The sequence below is a fragment of the Triticum aestivum genome, chromosome 5D (assembly GCF_018294505.1).
Source record: "Triticum aestivum cultivar Chinese Spring chromosome 5D, IWGSC CS RefSeq v2.1, whole genome shotgun sequence".
In the NCBI taxonomy this organism is placed as follows: Eukaryota; Viridiplantae; Streptophyta; class Magnoliopsida; order Poales; family Poaceae; genus Triticum; species Triticum aestivum.
The window spans coordinates 299262329-299286146 of record NC_057808.1 but is presented as its reverse complement, the minus strand read 5'-3'; the positions used below and the strand labels follow the sequence as shown (position 1 = coordinate 299286146).

Below are 23818 nucleotides of genomic sequence, written 5' to 3'. Positions count from 1 at the left end.
AAGGCTAGATAAGAGTGCTGAGAATTTAAGGTATATTTACCGTTGTGAACTTTGCAATGAACGTGATCATTTACATCTCCAATGCAAATTGTTTCATGATCGAATAGTGTCCAAAAATTGTGATGATTTTATCTCCCTTGCTCATTACAATGAACTTAGTTTGCTTTTGGGTTATGAAGAATTGAAAGGTGCAACTAAGCTTATTCCAAATTTAATCTTGAGCATTTCCTTGATATTGATTTAGAGGAGATTTATTTGTTTTGTGCGGTGAATTGCATTGAAAATCCTTATATTGTCAATCACCTAAAGAAAAGAAAGCAATTAGAAGATGAAGAGAATACTAATAAAAGGGAAGAGACTTCCCAATCTCCTCCTATTATTTCTTATGATGAATCAGGTAACGAGGAGGAGCTTTCTATTCAACCAATCTCATCAATAAGGAGCTCAAAGAAGAAGGTTGAACCCACACATAATGCGAAGAAGAAAAAGAAAAGAAGGAGAAACAAAGGTAAAAAGGTATCCCTCCCAAATGATGTTGCTCCTACTACTCATTGTGATGATGATAATTGCTATACTATTGGTGCTATCCATATTTTTAATGATGAGAGTGATTATGCTTATGATATGAAAAGGCCCAAGCTTGGGGAAGCTATGTTTGATAAGGATGAAATATTTGAGAATATATTTGCTGAAATTAATGTTTGTCCCAAGCTTGGGGATGCTACGTTTAATGAAGATGATATTTTTAGCATCCCAAGTTTTGATATGCAAAGTTATTATGATGATAGCATGCCTCTTACTTATGATGATTATATTGATGAAAGTCGGTTTGGAAGAGTGTCAACTTTAGGAAGTAGTTATCCCACTATTTTGGAGGATGTTGAATTTTATTGTGATGAATACGAAAGTGGATTTGGAAGAGTGTCAACTTTATTTAGTGATTCCACTATCTTGGGAGAGGTTTCAATCGATTATGATGAGAACGAAGTTGCTACTTATGATGACTATTGTAATGAAACTTATGCTATAAAAAGTAGTGATGATTATATTTATAAAACTTGTCATGATTATGATTACCCTTTTTCTGAACATTACTCTTTTAATGTGGAAACAATTTTTAGTGTTCAAGTCTCTTATGATACTCCCACTATTCCGAATGAGAAGAATTTTGCTTATGTGGAGAGTAGTAAAAATTCTATGCTTGTAGATCATGAAAAGAATGCTTTAGGTGCTGGTTATATTGTTGAATTCATTCATGATGCTACTGAAAATTATTATGAGGGAGGAACATATGCTTGTAGGAATTGCAATAATGTCAAGTTTCCTCTCTATGTGCTTCAAAGTTTTGAAGCTATGCTTGTTTTGCCTTCCTATGCTAGTTGATTATTGTTCCCATAAGTTGTTTGCTCACAAAATCCCTATGCATAGGAAGTGGTTAGACTTAAATGTGCTAGTCATATGCTTCATGATGCTCCCGTTATGTTTCAATTCTTATCTTTTATGTGAGCATCATTGTCATCATCATGCCTAGCTAGAAAGGCATTAAAGAAAAGCACTTGTTGGGAGACAACCCAATATTTACCCTTACTGTTTTTGTGTGTCCACATGATTATGCTACTGTAGTAATCATGTTTTATAGCTTTTGTTTCAATAAAGTGCCAAGTAAGACCTTTAGGATAGCTTACGGTGATAGTTGTGTTGATCCTGCTGAGAATCAGAAACTTTTGCACCCAGTAAATTAGTTTTCTTAATTCACAGAAACGTGCTTATGACCTGATTCTTTTTTCTATGGATTGGTACACGAATTTATTAGGACTTCCTAATTTGGTAGAATTTTTGGAGTTCCAGAAGTATACGTTTGATACAGATTACTACAGACTGTTCTGTTTTGACAGATTCTGTTTTCTATGTGTTGTTTGCTTATTTTGATGAATCTATGAGTAGTATCGGAGGGTATGAACCATAGATAAGTTGTAATACAGTAGATATTACACCAATATGAATTTAGAATGAGTTTATTACAGTACCTAAGTGGTGGTTTTATTTTCTTATACTAACGGAGCTTACGAGTTTTCTGTTGAGTTTTGTGTTGTGAAGTTTTCAAGTTTTGGGTAAAGATTCGATGGACTATGGAATAAGGAGTGGCAAGAGCCTAAGCTTGGGGATGCCTAAGGAACCCCAAGGTAATATTCAAGGACAACCAAGAGCCTAAGCTTGCGGATGCCCCGGATGGCATCCCCTCTTTCGTCTTCGTTCATCGGTAACTTTACTTGGAGCTATATTTTTATTCACCACATGATATGTGTTTTGCTTGGAGCATCATTTTATTTTGTTAGTATTTGTTTGTTTTAGTTATAATAGTGTTTTGCATCTTTATTTTCAATAAAAAATGTCAAGGATAGCCTTTACCATGCTTATTTTGCTAGTATACATGTTGCTGTTTGAAAACAGAAAGTTTACAGCTGTTGCAAAAATTCCCTAGAAAAGTCAGAGAATGGTATATTGTTGAAACTTTTTGCATATTGAGCTCTGATAAATTTACTATAGTGGGAATTTTTCTCATAATTTTTGGAGTTAGGGAAGTATTGATACTTTGCATTCTTTACAGACTGTACTGTTTTGGCAGATTGCTGTTATGTTTGCATTGTTTGCATATGTTTGCTTGTTTAATGATTCTATTTGAGGATAGGAGTATTAAATATGCAGAGGCATTTAGTATGCAATGTTGAATAATAATTTTAGTGATTTGTTACAGTAGAAAATGATAAGGTTTTGCATTGGTTTATACTAACCTATCTCACGAGTTCTTGTTGAGTTTGGTGTGGATGAAGCTTTTGATAAAAAGAGAAACCATGATATGAGAGGAATTAAGGAGACACAAAAGTTCAAGCTTGGGGATGCCCAAGGCACCCCAAGATAATATTTCAAGAAGTCTCAAGCATCTAAGCTTGGGGATGCCCCGGTAGGCATCCCACCTTTCTTCTTCAACAACTATCGGTTAGTATCGGTTGAGCCTAAGTTTTTGCTTCTTCACATGAGTTGTGCTATCCTTGCAATGTCATTTTATTTTGTTTTGCTTGCTGTTTGAATACAATACCAAGATCTGAAATTCTTAAATGAGAGAGAGTCTTCACATAGTTACATAATTATTTAGCTACTCATTGATCTTCACTTATATCTTTTTGGAGTAGTTTGTCATTTACTCGTGTGCTTCACTTATATCCTATGAGTAAATTGTTGAATGAGTTGATTGTCATAAATCTGAAATTATATATGTTTCATTTGCTTATCCCATGGGGAGTAATGACTTCACATCTAAGAAGTAGAGGTTGTAAATTTATTGAAGGTTAGCAAGCATTGTATTGGTCATTTGAACAATTCATGAAAGAATATTGAAGGAAGAGAGATTTCACATATAAATATACTATCTTAGACATCTTTTATAATTGTGAGCACTCATTAAGTATGACATGCTAAAGAGTTGATGTTGGACAAGGAAGACAACGTAATGGGTTATGTTTTCTCACATCTCAGTTAAAGTATATTGTCATGGATCATTCAAACATGTTGAGCTTGCCTTTCCCCCTCATGCTAGCCAAATTCCTTGCACCAAGTAGAGATACTACTTGTGCTTCCAAATATCCTTAAACCCAGTTTTGCCATGAGAGTCTACCATACCTACCTATGAATTGAGTAAGATCCTTCAAGTAAGTTGTCATCGGTGCAAGCAATAAAAATTGCTCTCTAAATATGTATGATCTATTAGTGTGAAGAAAATAAGCTTTATACGATCTTGTTATGGAAGCACTAAAAGCGACGGACTGCATAATAAAGGTCCACATACAAGTGGCAATATAAAGTGACGTTCTTTTGCATTAAGATTTTGTGCATCCAACCATAAAAGCGCATGACAACCTCTGCTTCCCTCTACGAAGGGCCTATCTTTTACTTTATGTCTTTTATTTTATGCAAGAGTCAAGGTGATCTTCACCTTTCCCTTTTTTCATTTTATCCTTTGGCAAGCACCTCATGTTGGAAAGATCCTGATATATATACCCAATTGGATGTAAGTTAGCATGAACTATTATTGTTGACATCACCCAAAGGTGAATACGTTGGGAGGCAACACTATAAGCCCCTATCTTTCTCAGTGTCCGATTAAAACTCCATAACCATTAGTATTGCGTGAGTGTTAGCAATTGTAGAAGACTATATGATAGTTGAGTATGTGGAGTTTGCTAAATCAAAGCTCTGACATAGAACCTTCCTAAAAATAAGATGAATTGCAATTGTTTGATGACTGAGAATGAAGTTTGCTAGTTTTCAAGAAAGTTTATGGTCTATGCTTTAACATGTGAATTGCTTGTTACTTGTTCGTGAGAAGTCTTATGAGATGAACTACTGTTATGACATATAATCATGCTAGAAAAGGTGATTGAAATTATCATTGATCAAACTTGTGCACCTGCTAGCATTCACACTTCATAAATTCTTTCTTTTATCATTTACCTACTCGAGGACGAGTAGGAATTAAGCTTGGGGATGCTGATACGTCTCCAACGTATCTATAATTTATGAAGCATTCATGCTATTTTATTATCTATTTTGAATGATTACGGGCTTTATTATACACTTTTATATTACTTTTGGGACTAACCTATTAACCGGAGGCCCAGCCCAAATTGCTGTTTTGTTGCCTGTTTCAGTATTTCGAAGAAAAGGAATATCAAACGTAGTCCAAACGGAATGAAACCTTCGGCAGCGTGATTTTTGGAACGAACGTGACCCAGGAAACTTGGAGTGCAAGCCAGGGGAGCATCGAGGAAGCCACGAGATAGGAGGGGGAGCCCACCCCCCCCGGGCGCGCCCTCCCCTCTCGTGGGCCCCTCGAGGCTCCCCCAGTGACTTCTTTCGCCTATATAAGTCCACATACCCTAAAACCATCGAAGATGAAGATAGATCGGGAGTTCCGCCGCCGCAAGCCTCTGTAGCCACCAAAAACCTCTCGGGAGCCCGTTCCGGCACCCTGCCGGAGGGGGAATCCATCACCGGTGGCCATCTTCATCATCCCGGCGCTATCCATGACGAGGAGGGAGCAGTTCACCCTCGGGGTTGAGGGTATGTACCAGTAGCTATGTGTTTGATCTCTCTCTCTCGTGTTCTCTCTATGGCACGATCTTGATGTATCGTGAGCTTTGCTACTATAGTTGGATCTTATGATGTTTCTCCCCCTCTACTCTCTTGTAATGGATTGAGTTTTCCCTTTGAAGTTATCTTGTCGGATTGAGTCTTTAATGATTTGAGAACACTTGGTGTATGTCTTGTCGTGTTTATCTGTGGTGACAATGGGACATCACGTGCCACTTGATGTATGTTTTGGTGATCAACTTGCGGGTTCCGCCCATGAACCTTTGCATAGGGGTTGACACACGTTTTCGTCTTGACTCTCCGGTAGAAACTTTGGGGCACTCTTTGAAGTACTTTGTGTTGGTTGAATAGATGAATCTGAGATTGTGTGATGCATATCGTATAATCATGCCCATGGATACTCGAGGTGACAATGGAGTATCTAGGTGACATTAGGGTTTTGGTTGATTTGTGTCTTAAGGTGTTATTCTAGTATGAACTCTATGATAGATTGAACAGAAAGAATAGCTTCATGTTATTTTACTACGGACTCTTGAATAGATAGAACAGAAAGGATAACTTTGAGGTGGTTTCGTACCCTACCATAATCTCTTCGTTTGTTCTCCGCTATTAGTGGCTTTGGAGTGACTCTTTGTTGCATGTTGAGGGATTGTTATATGATCTATCTATGTTATTATTGTTGAGAGAACTTGCACTAGTGAAAGTATGAACCCTAGGCCTTGTTTCCTGTCATTGCAATACCGTTTACGCTCACTTTTATCATTAGTTACCTTGCTGTTTTTATATTTTCAGATTACAAAACCTATATCTACCATCCATATTGCACTTGTATCACCATCTCTTCGCCGAACTAGTGCACCTATACAATTTACCATTGTATTGGGTGTGTTGGGGACACAAGAGACTCTTTGTTATTTGGTTGCAGGGTTGTTTGAGAGAGACCATCTTCATCCTACGCCTCCCACGGATTGATAAACCTTAGGTCATCCACTTGAGGGAAATTTGCTACTGTCCTACAAACATGTGCACTTGCAGGCCCAACAACGTCTACAAGAAGAAGGTTGTGTAGTAGACATCAGTGCTTTCACTGAGCCATGGTAGCTTGCTACTGCTCCGGAACACTTAGGATGGCCAGCATGTGTCCTTCTTCATTCCTGTGTCTGTCCCCTCGGGGAAATGTCACGCGTTGTTCCTTTAAGTCCTTGTAGCTTGCTACGACTTGGGTTCATACGTTGATGACCGACATGTTCGTTGCTGGAAATGGGAGAATGGGCACCGGCGATCATTTAGACTAGGTGTAGAGTATATTTTGGTTCAAATATGTTAGTGTGGCTTCTCATGTCAACACTTCATGATCTAAATAAGGATAATTCAACCCGTGAAAAAACACCCGCATATGCACCTTACTGACGAGGGTAACCTTATTTCAAGGTTTGTCAAACTTGAATATAAGTAGAGCATAATGACACGTGAAGCTGGTTTTGTAAAAAAAAAATGCCCGTTGCAACGCACGGGCATATGTACTAGTGGACTACAACATACGGATGTATGTAACATATTTTAGTATAGATTCACTCATTTTGCTCCGTATGTAGTCAATTGTTGGAATGTCTAGAAAAACTTATATTTAGGAACGAAACATACAGATATATGTAGACATATTTTAAAGTATAGATTCCCTCATTTTGCTCCGTATGTAGTCAGTTGTTGGAATGTATAGAAAGACTTATATTTTGCTCCGTATGTAGTCAGTTGTTGGAATGTCTAGAAAGACTTATATTTACGAACGAAGGGAGTATAAGTGAGCATGAATACGCATGACCCCCGTGCAGATCATATCTGCAATGCCCTTTCATCAGCGAATTTCATCTTTCTTTTGACTACGGCAGAACCCAAAGAACTGATAGCACTTCCATGATCAATCAGGATCACGGATTGCCAAAACTTTGTCAAATTCCACCATGCTGTCTCGAGATTGAGCAAACGCAAATTCTAGGGAAGCAACAAGAACTTCGGGTAACAGATTTCATCTGTCACCCGCATAAATAATTTTCAGCAATAGATCTCATCTACTACCTAATTATATTATGCAATACCCATACATCTCCATGTATTCTAGATCGAAACCTGCATCTACGCATAGCACGGCTCTTGATGCCACTGTAGGGTAACGTAGCAGAAAACAAAAAATTTCCGACCTACGCACCAGCCCAGGACCACTATGGAGACTGCATACATGGTTTGATCTTTTTCGTTACCGACTCGTAGCGCAGCGGGAAGTAGAGTCGATGACGATCGGCGGTGCAGATCCCCGCAGCTAGGATTTACAACCTCCCAACCGCGAGGATGTATACCCTCATCTGCTCCTCAGACAGCCCTCCGGGAGGCGATCGAACAGCCCCCCGTACGGTGTCGCGGACAGCCCTTCGGGAGGACCTTCGAAACTCGAACGGTCACTCGGACAGCCCTTCGGGAGGACCTTCGAAACTCGGACGGTCACACGGACAGCCCTTCGGGAGGCACTCACGAACTAAGACCGAAACTACGATCTCTCTACAGAGTTGCACACATACGGTGTCATCTATCCGGCAGGGCTTCGCCGTCCAGAACTAGTTCCTGCCGGAACCCAGACAGCCTTACGGCTCTACGAAACTCTTTTCGTGGGAGGGAGAGAAGAAGCCAGATAATGCATGGCATGTGTATGAGAGCAAGGGATGAGTGTGGAGGGCTGCCCCTCCACCTCTATTTATAGGAAATCCCAAGGGGGTAGGGTAGTTTCACAAAAAACCCAAAATGCACATGAATGAAGTCCTTCCACAAGGACCTAGGAGTGAAACCAAGGAACAAGAGGGTCCCCAAGGGGGGATACCCCATGTGGCCGGCCACACCCCCATGAGGGGCCCAAAAAATGGCTCCTATCCATCCATGTCATCCCCAAGATCTTTTGGAGCAAAGCCCCAAAAGGTGGCTTTCCATAAAGTAACCATAAAGCTGATTTTCACTATTCACGACGACATTTTTCAGCGTCTGATCGAACTGAAAATATTTATGTGGGCTAAGAACATTTCCAGTACCCACTAAAATGATTTTCAACGCGTTCCGAAACAATTCCGGTTTTAGTGATTTTCATCTGCGAAACGCATCTGAAGTGGCTCCGGCAGCTCCGGAACATTTCCGGTTTTTATCTCAGAAAATTCCAAAAAGCTTCCAGAATGATTCTGGCATCCTCCAAGAATTATCAGGCATGTGCCGAAACCAATTTGACTTAATGGTGTATCCCGAAACAACTTTTCGGTATCATCGAAACTTATCCGATGACCTCTCTCTGCGGTACGATTCCGCTGTCCGAAACTTTTCGGTGTCCGAAACTTTTTCGGTGATTTTCTCTCAGACTCCCTGTCTAGTATTCAGCAGATAGATGACCCTTAAGCGTGTGACCCTATAGGTTCGGTGAAGTATAGACATGACCCGGAACCCCTTCCGATCAATGATCAACATCGGAGCCGTGGACACCCATATTGACCCCTATACCCACACGAATAAATATTCGAGTGAACCCCCAGTTGCCGTGTGCTATTCCTGTTGCTTCGCGATATGTTACAAATACCCGAGGTGAGACATGTTGGCATTCCCGTGGATCAACAACTTGTCCACTATGCTAGTTACCTCGTTACCGGTTTTGTTCTCTTTTCTCGTTTCGTGTTCCGGCATCCCCGTGATCAAATCACAAAGTGTCTGGCCAGACGATGATGGATACCGTAACACCGAGAGGGCCCGAGTATATCTCTCCATCGTCGGAGGAGCAAATCCCAATCTCGAGCTATCAAGTTACTTAACATACTTTCCCATGAACCCGTAAGCCGCCGTAATAGCCATCCAGTTACGGATGACGTTTAACAAACCCCAAAGTTCATGAAGCAAGCATGAAGAAACTCGATACTCTCATGGTCTAAGGAATTATGCAAACATTAACTATCTCTGTGTTATAAACCATTAACTTGTGACGAATGTATCTCATAGCATAACATCAATTCGGGTCGATTCAACACAAATGTCCTTCCTGACATTGTGCCCTCAAAGTTGCTTGGCATAGACATGCCCATGATTGGGAAAACATAATCATCATGCAACACTTGAGCTAGTCTTAGAGGCGCGGCTAGGAATACATTTTACCGTTTATTATTCCACACGTGCATATGGGTTCTCCCCAGAGCCTTTATGGATATACGGGCTCGGGAACCACAGCAGTTATAGCATGGAACATAAACATAATTATGAACAAGGAGATAATCAATAACATTTATTATTGCCTCTAGGGCATATCTCCTACAGACTCCCACTTGCACTAGAGACAATAATCTAGCTTATGCTAATGCACTTCACACCTGTGGCACACCGGTGTAAATATGCTTCGCTTGTGGTATAGCCTGATGTCCAACGGATCTGACGACTTCAGTTCCGTGTGTATCTTTGCATGTCCTCGCGTTTTCACAAAATTCATATTTTGTGTGGACTTGGCTTTGTATGTATGTGAATCACAGGTCGAACCTGGATTCCTCAGACTGAGTTATGGAGCAACTACCTGCAGTAGTGTCCCATTGTCAAAAGCCATCTTGGAACTATACTAAGTTCATGAATGAACTATATGATTCAACATCTTCTTTGTCGCTTCTAAAGCGTCAACATACTTAGCCCTTGTTATAGAATTCGCCACAGTAACTAGTTTGAACAAATTCCAACTAACTGTGCCACCACATTGTGTGTTACACAAAACCCTTAATTTAAATCGAAAATCGCATGGAGAAAAGATGAAGACTGTATCGATGTAACATTTTACAACGAACTCTTCATGATCTCTGCTTGCGAGAAAACCATGTCATCAGTACTTACTCTAGTACTCTGTGACATCTTTCACTGTTGTCCCATGATCAGTAATTTGATCACTTTGGTATCCATACTCGCAACACCTTGGGAGTATCGGACATATCTGGTTGTTTTACATACCATGGAATACATGATTAATCCAAACACAAAAGTGTGTGGAATCTGCATCATGTATTTTACTCATCAGTGTTTTGGGACACCGAGTCTTGCAAAAACTCTTTCCATGTGACTTTGGCAAGAATCACTCCTTGGCGTTTTAAATGCTAAAAGGTTTTAGCATCTTGTCAATATGTATTCATTGCTTAGCCCCATTAGGTAAATCTATCTCCATAGATCATCATGCCTAATATTGAGGCTATTTAGCCTAAGCACTTCATCGAAAAACTATTTTCAAATGAAGTCCTAATTTGTGTCAAGAAATTTATTTCCAATTACCAATGTGCCAAGCACATAAGGTTTTTAGAAATATTATTACGCTCCCACTTACTTTCTTGAATTACAAGCATCTTCGTTACCCATTGATGAAGTCAAAACCCCTTTGACCATTTCATCAAAACACGAAGATTCCAACTCCATTTTGCTCTCTTCTGTCCATTGCTGGAACTCTGAAGTTTGCATACCTACTAGCATCCTCTGGATCGACAAATTACTTTGGACTGTATCATATACAAGTCCTAGCTTTCATTTCCATCAGATGGAAATCCTTTTATCATCCATGTTTCATATCTCATGATTGAAATATGTATTAATTGCTAGTTCAACCCGAACCGACTTTAAGCATCGCTACGATGAAAACAACCTCATCGTAGTCAACTCTTGAACTTGTTATTTCAACAAGTCGAGCTTTATGGATAAAACATTTTTATCCGTATCAGTTTTAAGTTCCATAAATATTCGTTAGACTCTAAGTCTTCCGAAAGGTGTATCAAGGTTTTAATCTTGAATCACTTATATGGAAACTAACTCGGGTTGTATTGGCATTTAGCCAATTCTGGAGTCAGGGCCCATCAACGCTTCCTTGTGTATCGTAGGTATAATGTTGTCTAACAACAATATCTCGTTTGCGCACCTGAGAGGTTTGCACGAGCCTTGCCTACGTGGTTCAGCTGCAAGTTCGACCGAAGTTCATACATTTTATTGTAGAGACTTCCGTATCAGTCGCAGTAGGAAACTCTGGAATTACTTCCAAGGTCTCTTTCCTTTGATCTGATGAAGATACTGTTTATCTCGTCGAGTTGCACTATTCTCCCACTCACCTTTTAGAAAGAACCATTCTCTTTAAAAGCATACCGTTCTTTGTGGCAAACCTATTTGCCTCGGTATAGTGAGGGAGGAATACCCAATGACTTGGGATAACCTACAAAGTAGCACTTGTCTGATTTGGAATAGGTTTGTAACCTTTTACACAAGCCCCATATTCCAAATGTTAAGAAAAGATACAACATGGTTGGGCGTACCATACCATGGCTTCATTTCAACAGACCCGATGTAGCTCTTTTCAGTGTAAAAGCCGCAGTCTCTAAAGCATCACTTTAAAAGGATAATGGCAAATTTATTTATGTCATCTTTGACCTTACCATGTCATAAATGGTTTAGATTACATCTCCACGGACTTTCACTTGCAGTGGTGTTCCGGGAGGTGCAAGTTATGAAACCCCTTTCACAACTCATCAGACATTCGCTAAACATGTAACTCAAATATTCCTTTGTGCAATCAAATTGCAGAAACATAATTTTCTTGTTACAATAACTTCTACTTCATTTTTGAAAACCTTTCGAATGATTTCAAAAGATCCAGACTTACGTCTCATCAAGTAAATATCCATATATCTACTTGAGTCATTTCTGAAGATAAATAAATCCACCACTAACAACACTTATCGGACTACACACATCAAATGTGTGATCACTAATAAGTTTGTTGTTCGTTCCTTATGGCCTGTGAACGGTATTTTAGTCACTTCACTTTTGGAGGAAAGTTGCAAGTGTCAGATGATTCAAAATCAAAAAGACTTCAAAATCCATCATAATGGAATTTTCCATGCGGGTTTCTCCAATGTGACCAAATGTAGTGCCACACTTGTGTGGTATTCTTTTAGTCTTGCGACATTTAGCGTCAGTGTTATGGATGTATCATATTACCCTCAATATTCATAACGTACGTCCCATCGATGATGGAAGTATGGCCCTTATGTTATTCATAATACTTAACAACAATTGTTGTTTTTATGAACAACTCTTTTGCAACAAACATTGTGCAATGGGCTAGAGTGTATGAAACTCTAAAATGAATTATGAAAGTAAACCCAGAGGTATTGTATTATTATCAATATTCATAACATACATCTCATTCATAATGAAAGTATGGCCCTTGTGTTATTCATAACATCGAACATAAAAAGTTCTCTTATGAACAACCTTCTTGCAAGATGCCTTATGCAATGGGATAGAGTTTGTAAAACTCTAAATGAATTATGAAAATAAATACAGACGGCAATACACCGATGGAAGGTATAGTAACATTTACTATGTTCCCTGTGTATACCTTAACCTCATTTCTAGCTAGTCTTTCAGGCCATAGTAGTTCTTACATCGAGTTGCAACAGAATGCAATCGAGCGGGCATTTTTGTGATGAACTCACAATACCCAAGAATTAGTGATTAACATGTTTAACCATAATTCGCAAGAACTATATCTTTGACCAGCCTTCTATACATCAAAAACTTGTATGACATTCATACATGAGCTGGATATTCCAGTCTTCTTTCCTTTTGCCTTTATACTTCTAGCAGTTTAACTTTTAGTATTTCTCCTACTCTCAGAAGAAGCACCCAACTTAAGAGTGGCATTAGCCCCGGACTTCCTAGGCGTGTAAGTCATACTAACACCCTTTGGACACTTCCTTTCTCCTTAAGTTGTTGTTTTATTCACCTTTCATTATATGACAGGCGTTCTTCTGGATCCCTTTCCCAACAGTCAAATGCATAGTAAACACTTTTACTAATACTTGCAAACAAACATTGCTTTGTTTGTATCTGAAAATAATTTTCAGTTCCATGAATATCATATAACTATCCCAACTTTCGAAGTTTGGGTTTCATGGAAGCAAACATATTCCACTTGACCGTAACAGAATTCTAGCTTTTGAATCAAAGGACGAGAGTCACATGATCCATAGCATTAGCGGGAGGATACGGAAAGCATGCGATAGGACAAAGTCCTTCTCAGCACTTTTGAGGACAATCCTCATATTACGGTACCAATCGTAAAGTTTTAACCAGATATTTAACAGCTATTAATTTTAACAGGGAAGGTGGAAACGTGAGCCATTATTCTACAACTATTTTGCATATAACACTTAGACAATGTTCATAATTAATTGCACTAAGAATTAAACATGTTAATTCAACAGTGCGCTCCCACTCAAATCAATATCTCTCAAAATTGATTGTGAGTGATACAAGACCCACATTTCAATTGTTCGCCATTGGTGTAACACCACTGATGACGAAAAATCTCAACCGGTAGGCCAACTTGCCAATCACATCTCTATGTGACTCTTGTTCATCTTTCAATGCGTGTGTTCCGAGCTCATGACGGTCATGCCTGAACGTCAAGACAACCAAGTGATCTCGCTGCGAGGTCTCAACTCACCCGCCTCACACTTCTCTAATCGTTCGTACCCGTGTGACACGGCGCACCCCGAAAAGATAGGTGCCGTGACGGTGCTACACTTGGGAGAACACTAACTACTTGGTATTTTAAGTGAGAGATCACCCTAATAAAAGCGACTACCGCGCAATCAAGAAGGGTGCATCATAAGGGATAAACATCTCAGGTAATTCATAATAGCATGATATGGTATAGCCCTTTCTGACGGAGAAGTCTTTCATTTCTTCGTCTTCGGCATTCGCGTCGGTGTTCACCTTCGCGAAGATTGCCACCACCTTGTCGATGCACCAGATAATATTTCTATCTCTATAGCTAACAAAATAATGCATTACAACAAGGTTGACACGCAGGTCATTAAAGTGCAATCATATGGCTCCAACCATCATGCCGAATCATGACACGCAGGTCATGTTAATCAAATTACATCATATAGTCATCTCATACATAATCGAATTAGTATGAGCACTGCTATACCACATCATATGCACATCCTGCAAAACCAAGTTAGACGCCTCTAATCGGTTTATGCAAAATTTATTTTACGTGGCTTCTAAGGTTTTGACTTAAACCGCAGCGACCAACGTTTTATCATCAAGTATGATTATTCAAGTTGCTAGATTAACATCTCGGGGTGTATGAAACACGGGATAATTAAATCTCGAGCCCCATACTAAACTTCGTCATACGCATGACCCCCGTGCAGATCATATCTACAATGCCCTTTCATCTGCGAATTTCATCTTTCTTTTGACTACGGCAGAACCCAAAGAACTGATAGCACTTCCATGATCAATCAGGATCACGGATTGCCAAAACTTTGTCAAATTCCACCATGCTGTCTCGAGATTGAGCAAACGCAAATTCTAGGGAAGCAACAAGAACCTCGGGTAACAGATTTCATCTGTCACCCGCATAAATAATTTTCAGCAATAGATCTCATCTACTACCTAATTATATTATGCAATACCCATACATCTCCATGTATTCTAGATCGAAACCTGCATCTACGCATAGCACGGCTCTTGATGCCACTGTAGGGTAACGTAGCAGAAAACAAAAAAATTCCGACCTACGCACCAGCCCAGGACCACTATGGAGACTGCATACATGGTTTGATCTTTTTCGTTACCGACTCGTAGCGCAGCGGGAAGTAGAGTCGATGACGATCGGCGGTGCAGATCCCCGCAGCTAGGATTTACAACCTCCCAACCGCGAGGATGTATACCCTCATCTGCTCCTCAGACAGCCCTCCGGGAGGCGGTCGAACAGCCCCCCGTACGGTGTCGCGGACAGCCCTTCGGGAGGACCTTCGAAACTCAAACGGTCACTCGGACAGCCCTTCGGGAGGACCTTCGAAACTCGGACGGTCACACGGACAGCCCTTCGGGAGGCACTCACGAACTAAGACCGAAACTACGATCTCTCTACAGAGTTGCACACATACGGTGTCATCTATCCGGCAGGGCTTCGCCGTCCAGAACTAGTTCCTGCCGGAACCCAGATAGCCTTACGGCTCTACGAAACTCTTTTCGTGGGAGGGAGAGAAGAAGCCAGATAATGCATGGCATGTGTATGAGAGCAAGGGATGAGTGTGGAGGGCTGCCCCTCCACCTCTATTTATAGGAAATCCCAAGGGGGTAGGTTAGTTTCACAAAAAACCCAAAATGCACATGAATGAAGTCCTTCCACAAGGACCTAGGAGTGAAACCAAGGAACAAGAGGGTCCCCAAGGGGGGATACCCCATGTGGCCGGCCACACCCCCATGAGGGGCCCAAAAAATGGCTCCTATCCATCCATGTCATCCCCAAGATCTTTTGGAGCAAAGCCCCAAAAGGTGGCTTTCCATAAAGTAACCATAAAGCTGATTTTCACTATTCACGACGACATTTTTCAGCGTCTGATCAAACTGAAAATATTTATGTGGGCTAAGAACATTTCCAGTACCCACTAAAATGATTTTCAACGCGTTCTGAAACAATTCCGGTTTTAGTGATTTTCATCTGCGAAACGCATCTGAAGTGGCTCCGGCAGCTCCGGAACATTTCCGGTTTTTATCTCAGAAAATTCCAAAAAGCTTCCAGAATGATTCTGGCATCCTCCAAGAATTATCAGGCATGTGCCGAAACCAATTTGACTTAATGGTGTACCCCGAAACAACTTTTCGGTATCATCAAAACTTATCCGATGACCTCTCTCTGCGGTACGATTCCGCTGTCCGAAACTTTTCGGTGTCCGAAACTTTTTCGGTGATTTTCTCTCAGACTCGCTGTCTAGTATTCAGCAGATAGATGACCCTTAAGCGTGTGACCCTATAGGTTCGGTGAAGTATAGACATGACCCGGAACCCCTTCCGATCAATGATCAACATCGGAGCCGTGGACACCCATATTGACCCCTATACCCACACGAATGAATATTCGAGTGAACCTCCAGTTGAGGTGAGCTATTCCTGTTGCTTCACGATATATCACAAACACCTGAGCTGAGATTTATTGCATCCCCGTGGGCCAACACTTTGTCCACTATGCAAGTTACCTCGTTACCGGTTTTGTTCTCTTTTCTCGTTTCGTGTTCCGGCATCCCCGTGATCAAATCACAAAGTGTCTGGCCAGACGATGATGGACACCGTAACACCGAGTGGGCCCGAGTATATCTCTCCATCGTCGGAGGAGCAAATCCCAATCTCGAGCTATCAAGTTACTTAACATACTTTCCCATGAACCCGTAAGCCGACGTAATAGCCATCCAGTTACGGATGACGTTTAACAAACCCCAAAGTTCATGAAGCAAGCATGAAGAAACTCGATACTCTCATGGTCTAAGGAATTATGCAAACATTAACTATCTCTGTGTTATAAACCATTAACTTGTGACGAATGTATCTCATAGCATAACATCAATTCGGGTCGATTCAACACAAATGTCCTTCCTGACATTGTGCCCTCAAAGTTGCTTGGCATAGACATGCCCATGATTGGGAAAACATAATCATCATGCAACACTTGAGCTAGTCTTAGAGGCGCGACTAGGAATACATTTTACCGTTTATTATTCCACACGTGCATATGGGTTCTCCCAGAGCCTTTATGGATATACGGGCTCGGGAACCACAGCAGTTATAGCATGGAACATAAACATAATTATGAACAAGGAGATAATCAATAACATTTATTATTGCCTCTAGGGAATATCTCCTACAGAGAAATATAAAGGTCAGTGGGGAGCTTCCCTCACTGTCATAATTCCTCAAAAAAAAAGGAATGGAAGAACCCCCAATAGAAAAATATTGGAAGATGTAATGAAGACATTTTGGCCTCGATAAGAAAACACAAAAATAATGTCTAGCACTAGTTTTTTTCCTTGTGCTTACCCTCAATTCAATTTTCATGAAAGAAAAGATATTCAATCTCATACTTTTAACGCTTAAACATATGATTACATGATCCAGAACATGTAGCGTTACTCCAATAGATATTCATCAGTACATCATCAAACTGTTCTGCCTGCACCGCGTCATTGACAAACAACATCTTTGATTTGAGCATCCGCAAAGTTTTCACCTTCAGTCACCAGATTACAGGTCTTCATATTGCAGACTTGCATTTCAATGAAGTAAGCTCAATGTTGTCCCATGCCATCCCTTTAAAAATAGAAATAAAAATAACTCAGATATATACACCATCTGAACAATTGAGTATGTTGTTTGCGAACAGTATAAACAGATAAGATGAATTGTCACTTGAAAAGGGTAGTTTAAAAAAAGACAAACAAGAAAGACAAATGGCATTGCAGTGGAGTATATTGATAAAGAAAATAGTTCTGCACTCAATATTAATGCAAATGCAATTGCATCATATATTTGACCTGGATTCAGATGGTAATGTCATCGCCTAGCTTGACATAATATTCAGAACACCACATAGCCATGGCGTTGCGGTGTGGCCTCAATGAGCAGGCACAACCTCTGGTAAGGACTACAACTGACATGCAGGGACTGGTAGCAAACATGCTGCAGCCAGGTCTGCATGGGGTGTGTGTGTGTGTGTGTGTGTGTGTGTGTGTTCAGGTGTAACAAGAAGCTGAACGCGGCGACAGGGCAGCGTACTCGAGAAAAATTGGAGTCCTCACAACAGTCCAGCCGTACCGATGTCGGATTAGGCGTGAGAGAATGAAATGAGGCATGAGAGGATAGAGAAAACAATCAGAAGGGTTGTAGCCAGAATCAAGAGTAAGACAGTAACATGAGAAGGCCAGCAAAGCTAATACTATAGGGGTTTTAGCTAATGGCACTCCCGTGTAAAGAGAATGGCTCACTGGCCTAGTACTGGCAGAGCTTGAGCATAATTCAAGAGGGAGCCATTACTCGAAGGGAACCAAATTAATAGCATTTTCTTCGATGGATGGAAAAATTAAGGGGGGGAGGGGGGCATGGGCCCTGTTGGTCTACACTAAGCTCCACCATGGCCAGCACTCAGTTAGACGATATAAAAGTATATGCCATGGTTTTTAAGGCGTCTGCGTTAGGACGCTTAGGCGCCCTGGCAGCGCCTTGGAAATCTGCCCGCTTTAGGCACTTAGTCTGCCTTAGTGCTCAGGTGCCCGCTTAGGCGTCAGAGCGGGGGTAGAACGCCTTAGGACACTTTACTGCCTTATAAAAACCATGGTATACGCTATCTCAAACAAAAGGATTCTAACAGAAACAGCCAGAGATGTGACCTGATTGACCCAAAGTAAACCAAAGAAATTTTGCCAACAGAGAAGTATGTGCTAATAAAGCTTCATAGACGCTTGCCCCCCACCCCTACAGAAATTAGAGGACAATATAGTTTTATACTTCACAACAGCAATCAAAATAATGTGGTTCCAAGAATTCACTTCAAAATAGCACCATGCTAGTGGCGACAGAAGGCTGCTGAAAGAATTACAGTCCCATTTGTACAGATAATGGACAATCCCATGTAAAGAGCAAAAGATCCAATAAGGAGAAATAGAGGACTCTAGACTCTTAAGGAAAACTTGATGGCAGAAGGACCAAAGCTTATACTCACTCATTTTGCTCTGTACATAGTCCATATTGGAATCTCTAAAAAGGACTTATATTTACGAACGGAGGGAGTAGTTGATATACAGTGTAGTGGACCTACACAACTGAAGCAGCTACAACTCAAACACTGGAACAGCCCAACAGAAGATTCAAGGCAACAACATATCAAATGCTTCAATTAATCAATATATATATATATATATATATATATTACTATAACACAGCAACACTAAAGGACATGCAACGGCAGAAGGCAGCAAAATAAAAACTTTGGGGCAGGAGTAAAGCAACAGAGAATAACATAGGGAAAACAACCCTGATTAGTAGGATGGTATGGGTCAGTCACTGTGCAGAGAGTTGACAATGAAAGAAGGGGACACTTCAAAGTGATTCATACAGGGAGCAGACAACATGCAGTAAGCTATAAAGCGTGCACAAAAGCCAAAGTCTTTGAGAATCCTACACCGAATGCAACCGGGCAGCATGTCTATTGCACCATAGGTACGATAAATAAGGAAAAACACCAGTGTTTACCACTACAATATCCAACAGAAAGCTAAGCAAAGGCAACCATGTTATATAATACTCCCTCCATCCCAAATTATTTGTCTTAGATTTGTCCAATCAAATTAAGACAATTAATTTGGGACGGAGGTTGTATGTATGTAAGAATGTGCGTGAATGACGTCAATTAAGAAAGAAGTTCTCTGAGAATCCTACATGGAATGAAAAACCAGGCAGCATGTCTATTGCACCATAGGTACGATAAGTAAGGAAAAACACCAGTGTTTACCACTACCGTATCCAACAGAAAGCTAAGCAAAGGCAACCATGTTATATAATATGTAAGAACGTACGTGAAAGGTGTCATTTGAATATTAAGAGAGCTTCTTGTAGCCAGTTACCTGTTGGCCTTTTGAAGGTATTTGGAGAAGACAGTTGGAAGTTGGGTGGTATTAGAGAACTTGTCTTCTACATTCACATCAGTACATGACTGCAGATCCGCATGGTTCATGTCAACCATGATCATCCGCTCCTTGCCACCAAATTCCTTCACCCTCAGCAGGCAGCACAGAACACCCGGGTCATCCATGCTGATGACTGGGAACTCAGGAAGACGCCGAGGTAGACCTCGGTAAAGAGGTTGTGCCGAGAGACAATCCAGGTTGATCTTACAATGCACCTCCCACTCGAACTTGGAGTTCAACGTCCAAATGGTGATTTTGTGGGGAAGCTGCTGCTGCCGCCGTTGGATTCTCTTAGGAGGAATCCCTTGCCAGTCGGAGTGGATAGTCTCATGAAAGTCATTGTCAATGTGGATATAGCGGATCATGCCTTGGCTGATGGACACACTTAGGAACCTCCCTGGGAAGTACCTCGGGAACCGTGCATCATCAGGGTATTTGATTCCTCCAGGAAAAGGCACGAAGTGGAGCACCTGGGAGTCCACATTTTTGGAGAAGTCGCATAGCACGACGCCGCAGAAGTAGTCCACCCTGCAAAGGAAACGGCCGTCGAAAGCAAACACATCATCGGACCACCAGAGGTCAGGGAGCTTACCAGCAAGCACCTCGGTGATGATTCTCCAGTCGTTGGCGCCGGAGTTGAAGACACAGAGTTCAGCCCAAACGCTCTTTTTCTTGAGGTGGACATTGAGGTCGGCAACAATGTAGCAGTGCTCCGCTTTGAGCTGCAGAATGCCGGTGGTGAACCGATGAGCCAGGAACCGCTTTGTGCTGCACCGAGGAAGCTGCTGCACCGAGGGGGAAGGAGCAGACGCCGTGTAGACGAACAGATCTGGCGGAGCGTCCATGTAGCGAATTCGGTCGGGGATCGAGATGTCGAAGAGGACGAGGTTCTTGTCGGTTGCCCGGACGAAGGCAGAGAGTCTGTCTGAGCCTTGTCTCTCCGGCCAATGGAGGTTGAAGTAGGAGGACCCTGGAGGACCTGCGAGGGTGAAGGAGACGAAGAAGGAGTGGCCACCGTCTATCTTGACTGGAGCAGCGGTCTTGTTCTTGTTGATGGCCTCACCAGCAGCGTCTAGGTCGTCGTGGCACCATTGGCGGAAGATGCGTTCCAGCATCACCCAATCGGGGAAGACGACGGTCTCCTCCTCCGGCTTTGGGGTGCCTCCGGTGGCCATGGCGATCGCGATCGGAAATAAAGCCGCCGCCGCCGCCCTAACCCTAACCCTAGTTTTTGGTGGAGGAACTAGTGGACGGGGGAGGAAGGAAGGGCGACAGACTCAATGTTATACCGTCTCATTGGGCCAGAGACGCTAAAGAAGGGCGATAGACTAGAAGGGGCGGCTCATCGGGCCAGGAACTCAGTCGCACGCACAAGCGAACGAAGTGGGCCGTCTCGTTGATGTCCCTCCCGTTCTACTTTCTGCATCTTTATTTCTATATCTATATCTATATCTACCCCTCAAAAAAATCTATATCTTGTACCTATTCCTATATCCTATCCTATACCTACCCCTCAAAAAAATCTATATCTTATACCTATTCCTATATCCTATCCTATACCTAATACCTATACCTAATCTATACCTACTAATTCCGCAAAAAAATATCTTTATCTTTACCTAATAATAAAGAAAATTGGGTTTCTGGTCATCCATCGTCATGGTAGTTTTTCAAAAAAGCCCCTCAGTTTACATAAAATCAACCCGCAATCCACACCTAAGTAAAATAACGATTCGCTAGCGAAAACACCAGCCGCACGTCCCTTCCTTATCATGTCCTCTCAACCGCCACCATCGCACCCCATCATCCGATGGACCGTGCCGCAGCTCCTCCTCCTCCCTAAAGGAAATATGCCCTAGAGGCAATAATAAAGTTATTATTTATTTCCTTATTTTATGATAAATGTTTATTATTCATGCTAGAATTGTATTAACCGGAAACTTAGTACATGTGTGAATACATAGACAAAACATAAGTGTCCCTAGTATGCCTCTACTTGACTAGCTCGTTTATCGAAGAAGGTTATGTTTCCTAACCATAGACATGTGTTGTCATTTGATGAAAGGTATCACATCATTAGGAGAATGATGTGATGGACAAGACCCATTCGTTAGCTTAGCATTATGATCGTTACAGTTTCATTACTGCTGCTTTCTTCATGACTTATACATGTTCCTCAGACTATGAGATTATGCAACTCCCGAATACTGGAGGAACACTTTGTGTGCTATCAAACGTCACAACGTAAATGGGTGATTATAAAGATGCTCTGCAGGTGTCTCTGAAGGTATTTGTTGGGTTGGCATAGATCGATATTAGGATTTGTCACTCTGTGCTTCGGAGAGGTATCTCTGGGCCCTCTCGGTAATGCTCATCACTATAAGCCTTGCAAGCAATGTGACTAATGAGTTAGTTGCGGGATGAAGTATTACGGAACGAGTAAAGAGACTTGACGGTAACGAGATTGAACTAGGTATGGTGATACCCGATCGAATCTCGGGCAAGTAACATACCGATGACAAAGGGAACAACGTATGTTGTTATGCGGTTTGACCGATAAAGATCTTCGTAGAATATGTAGGAGCCAATATGAGCATCCAGGTTCCGCTATTGGTTATTGACCGGAGATGTGTCTCGGTCATGTCTACATAGTTCTCAAACCCGTAGGGTCCGCATGCTTAACGTTCGATGATGATTTGTATTATGAGTTTATGTGATTTGATGACCGAAGGTTGTTCGGAGTTCCGGATGAGATCACGGGCATGACGAGGAGTCCCGAAATGGTCGAGACATAAAGATTGATATATTGGACCAGGTTATTCGGACACCGGAAGTGTTCCGGATAGTTTCGGGTAACACCGGAGTGCTGGAGGGGTTACCGGAACCCCCCGGGGGAACTAATGGGCCACCATGGGCTCTATTGGAGAGAGAGGAGGGCAGCCAGGGCAGGCCGCACCCCCCCTAGGAGTCAGAATTGGACAAGGGAATGGGGGCGGTGCCCCCCTTTCCTACTCCCTCTCCCTCTCCTTCCTTCCCCCTCTCTCCCTCTCGGTGGAATCCTACTAGGACTTGGAGTCCTAGTAGCACTAGTAGAAAACAAGGCTTTGGTCCAGGCAGAGCAAGACCATTAATCCCGGTTCACTCCTGAACCAGGACCAATGATGGCATAGGTCCCGGTTCATGAGGCCAGGGCGCGGGCTGGGCCTCGGGGGCCATTGGTCCCGGTTCGTCTGAGACCATTTGTCCCGGTTCTAGACACAAACCGGGACCAATGGGCCTTGCTCCTGGCCCATCACCTTTAGTCCCGGTTTGTGTCTGGAACTGGGACCAAAGGTGTGTTTTTTCTCCTAAAACAAAACTATAATATTCTACAATAGCAAAAAGAATCAACTAAAAAGCTTTAATAAAACTCTAATAGCAAAAGGAATCAACTAAAAAGAATCAATAAAAAATAAAATTTATGCTACTTAAATTATATAAACTATAATAGCAAAGGTTTGCTATTATAGTTGGATCTTATGATGTTTCTCCCCCTCTACTCTCTTGTAATGGATTGAGTTTTCCCTTTGAAGTTATCCTTTCAGATTGAGTCTTTAATGATTTGAGAACACTTGATGTATGTCTTGCCGTGTTTATCTGTGGTGACAATGGGACATCACGTGCCACTTGATGTATGTTTTGGTGATCAACTTGCGGGTTCCGCCCATGAACCTTTGCATAGGGGTTGGCACACGTTTTCGTCTTGACTCTCCGGTAGAAACTTTGGGGCACTCTTTGAAGTACTTTGTGTTGGTTGAGTAGATGAATCTGAGATTGTGTGATGCATATCGTATAATCTTGCCCACGGATACTTGAGGTGACAATGGAGTATCTAGGTGACATTAGGGTTTTGGTTGATTTGTGTCTTAAGGTGTTATTCTAGTATGAACTCTACAATAGATTGAACGGATTACCTTGCTGTTTTTATATTTTCAGATTACAAAAACCTATATCTACCATCCATATTGCACTTGTATCACCATCTCTTCGCCGAACTAGTGCACCTATACAATTTACCATTGTATTGGGTCTGTTGGGGACACAAGATACACTTTGTTATT

General features: G+C 41.6%; 1 long non-coding RNA gene across 1 annotated transcript; it reads right to left on the bottom strand.

Moving 5' to 3' along the window:
- Nucleotides 1-17072: 17072 nt before the first annotated feature.
- Nucleotides 17073-20015, bottom strand: LOC123124717 (uncharacterized). Its single transcript, XR_006461205.1, has 2 exons — nt 19656-20015; nt 17073-17346 (listed from the first exon to the last, which is right to left on the bottom strand). It is a non-coding gene; the product is annotated as an uncharacterized lncRNA (long non-coding RNA).
- Nucleotides 20016-23818: the final 3803 nt, after the last annotated feature.